The 3,884-nt window shown below is 43.1% G+C and overlaps 1 non-coding gene across 1 annotated transcript; it reads left to right on the top strand.

Annotated features, from left to right (window-relative positions):
- Positions 1 to 3,451: 3,451 nt before the first annotated feature.
- On the top strand, positions 3,452 to 3,558 carry LOC141597876 (small nucleolar RNA R71). Its single transcript, XR_012523088.1, has one exon. It is a non-coding gene; the product is annotated as a small nucleolar RNA R71 (small nucleolar RNA).
- Positions 3,559 to 3,884: the final 326 nt, after the last annotated feature.

Genomic DNA, 3,884 nt, shown 5'->3' with positions numbered 1-3,884 from the left:
GGACAAAAAGGCTAATTTGGCTAATGAGAGGCTATTGGGCAAAAATAAGGAAATGGACCTCTACCACATATGTCAACAAACCACAAACCAAATGCGTACAAGTATTAAGCAGATTAAGTTCATATTTATGCATATTGATATAACATGTCTCATAAGGAGTAACTATTCACAATCCTAAATAAACTGGTCATGAATGACACCAGTTATAGGCTCTAATAACTCAGAAAATGATGTAGTTTGCCAAAAATCAAAGTCTAAGTCTAAAGCTCAGCAAGATATTTAACGAAAACTCTTAGATATGCAATAAGATTCTACTAATAATATGTCAATTAGCAAGGCTTAGGCATAAACAGCTGCAAATGCAATGTCATCATTGAAATACTACCGTTCCGACTCAACCTATATGCTAAAATAAACGTGCAATTTGTTTGAATTTTTTTTGAAATTTTTCAATTTTTTTTGGTATTTTGGTATATATGGAGAAATTAAATAACAATGCAAACAGAATAATTAAACGTGAATGCAAAAACAAATGAATGCTATGCAATGCAAAACCCTTCCCCAAACCAAATCACACAATGTCCCCATTGTGCAAAATCATGTATAAGAAGCGAAAAAAGGAAATGGGAATTTGCATTTAAAGAACTACAACTAAATAAGACATAAGAGATAAAGATGTCGGGAACTCACAAGATTTAAGCGCAAATGGAAACGTCCCCAAACCAGCGCGAGCTAGGAGGTTTCGGTAGCCAGCAGTGCTACCGTAAGATGCCTGAAAGATAGAAAAGCAAACATCATTCGGAAATAAAAGAATTTGGGCGGGAAAAATGTGCATGGAAATTAAAGTAGAAGAAAACGAAGTCAAGAATAGCAGCGTTGGTGGTCGACCGACTGAAGGGGCTGGTCGACCGAACAACTACTCAGCGAACAGTGCTTCTGGAAATCTGCAAACCGGTCGATCGACCAATGGAACTGGTCGACCGACCACTGTATCTGACACAGAACCTGTTTTTCTTCGAAATAACTCAATAGATTGAGTTATCATGGTCTACAAACCTGCAAATGCACAATATTACGCGCCCAAAATTCGCGCAAACCCAATAAACAGTCTATAGTCTTAAAAATCCTAAAGTAAACCAAACAAAGCAAAGTCTCGCACAAACCAAAAACAGTAAAAAGTCTTAAATGCGATAAATTGTCTTAAAAACTCAAGCAATAAAATGTTTATCCGCGAAAAATGCGGAAAATCTCCGACCATGGCTTCTGGCTACACGAAGTGCCCTCTACGGTGGTTATCTTCTCAGCACTCCAATCCACAACATCATCCGACGGATCTACATCTGACGCATCCTCCCACTTGTCATCTGACTCCTTAAGTTCCAAGTCAGAAACTGTAACTTTGGCCGGCTCATCCTCTTCAGGCTACTCGTCAGTGCCATAACTCAAGCATCCAAGACCGCCGCGCTGAACAATAGGCTCACCTGGAGTAACGGGCAGCTCATCATTCCCCAAACTAGCTCCTGTAATAGATAAAACAGACAAATCGTCCTCCAATTTGCTCCCAATCTGGGGTGGAGGTGTCACAACAGCAGGAATAATGGGTACATGCAATAAAGTAGGAACATCTAAAATGACCACATAAGACGGTTTAGCAGAAATAGCATTGCATGTAACAGCCCACATGGGATCCTTCTTTCTAGAGGTTTGAGCAAAAACAATGGACTGTTTGCCCACCCTAAAGGTCAAGGTCCGCTCCCCAACATCAATTATTGCACCAGCAGTGTGCAAAAATGGTCTCCCTAGAATGATAGGTATATGATCGTCCTCGGGCATGTCTAGGACAATAAAGTCAACAGGGAAAAAGAATTTCCCTATTTGGACAGGAATGTCCTCTAAGACTCCTATTGGTTGGACCGCAGAGCGATCAGCCATCTGAACAATCCTGTTGGTCACGGCAAATTTGGTCAAGCCTAATTTCTTCGCTAGACTTAAGGACATGACACTAATGCTAGCCCATAAATCACATAAGGCTTTCTCTATGGGAAAGGTGCCAATAGAACATGGGATAGAGAAACTACCCGGATCAGCTAATTTCCGAGGGGTAGTCTGGGTAAGATAAGGGCTAGACTCCTCAGTAAAAGCCACGGACTGGACAGGCTCAAGTGACTGCTTTTTAGTTAAAAGCTGCTTCATGAATTTCATATAAGCGGACACTTGATTGACCAACTCAAGGAAAGGTACCGGAACATTTAAAATACGAATCACATCTTTGAATTTATCGAAAGATACCTGTTCTTTGGTCGGAATTAGCCTCTCCGGATATGGGACGCGAATAGTACCATCCGTAGTTGGAGCTCTTCTCAAAAATCCCGGAGTTGAATCGCCTTGGACTAAGAATTCCCTCAAGTTATCAGGCATAGATGGGCGATAAGGCGCAGCATCAGCAGCACTGGTGGTCGGTCGACCACCCTCCTCGGTCGGTCGACCAGGGACAATTTTATCCGAAATGTCAGAAGCATCAGGGAAGTCTTCCGGAACAGCATCAGTGGTCGACCAACTGAGTGATGCGGTCGGTCGACTGCTTCCACTGCTATACGTCTTCTGTTTCTTCCCCTTTTCAGCAGCCTTTTTCTTTCCTTTAGCATTTTCAACTGTAGGACCCTCAAGTCTAGACCCACTCCTGGTAGTAATAGCATTAAGGGTCTCCTTCTTTTGGTCCGGCTGCGACGGTAATTGCCCCGGAGCTCGAGTTGCACTCTTGCTAGCCAGTTGAGCAATTTGGCTCTCCAATATTTTTGTAGAAGTCTCTCTAGCTTGAGACTCCTTTTGCAGCAAACCCGACAGATTTTGAACCATGTTTTTCAATTCGGAAATGTCAGAACTTTGAAATTGCTGCTGTTGAGGCACATAGGGAGGCTTTTGAAACTGGTGTTGCTTATGAGGGGGCACATAACTTTGCTGCTGCTGCTGTTGTGGAGGTGGAGTCGGATTTCGGACATTTTGGCTACTCCACCTCAAGTTTAGATGGAGATTCGGCTCAAAATAAGTGTTTGTCTGCCTATAATGTTGAAAAGCAGCACAAGCCTCATAAGACTGCTGTAGAAATCTGCAACATGTCCTTCTCCTCCACATCTCTTGCAGACGAAAGGACCGTCTGACACAGCATTCAATTGATAGATCCCTCCTTTTAAAGCTCCTCCCAACTCGTACTTATCAAATCTGGCCGTGAGAGTTTCTAATGCAGCTACAGAAGGGGATTCAGCGGCTCTCCTTTGATTTCCCCTGGAATTTCCATGCTCAGCTTTATGGGTGGCCATATCATCAATGATTTTCCACCCCTTAGTTTCTCCAACATTCTCCTGGAATCTGCCATTAGCTGCAAGATCCGGGATAGCCCCCTCGATCGTCATAAAGCCCATTATAAAACTGATTGCATAGGCTCCATTGCTCGAACCCATGGTGCGGAATACTTCGCACGAACTTCTTGAAACGGACCCATGCCTCATGAAATTTCTCATCAGGACCCTGTTTAAAGCTCGTGATCTAAGCTCTAATGGCATTGGTCTTCAAGGTAGAGAAATATTTCTTGTAGAATGCTAGGGCCAGCGAATTCCAATCGGTAATCCCATTAGCAGCTCGGTCCAGGTCTCGGTACCACTCCCTAGCAGCATCACGGAGTGAGAATATAAACATCGTCTCCTTTACCGGTCCGGGTCACACTGGTGGGGGTATGGAGCAGTAGTACTCAATGAATGTCTCCATATGTTTAGCTGCATCTTCATTTGCAGCTCCCCCAAATTGGTTTCTCTCAACCAAGTTAATATAAGACGGTTTTGGCTCGAATTTTCTATCCGTCCCTGGTAATACGAATCCCTTATGAGATT

This window comes from Silene latifolia, chromosome 8 (genome assembly GCF_048544455.1).
Source record: "Silene latifolia isolate original U9 population chromosome 8, ASM4854445v1, whole genome shotgun sequence".
In the NCBI taxonomy this organism is placed as follows: Eukaryota; Viridiplantae; Streptophyta; class Magnoliopsida; order Caryophyllales; family Caryophyllaceae; genus Silene; species Silene latifolia.
The sequence above is the reverse complement of the archived record's forward strand: the minus strand, read 5'-3'. Positions and strand labels throughout refer to the sequence as shown.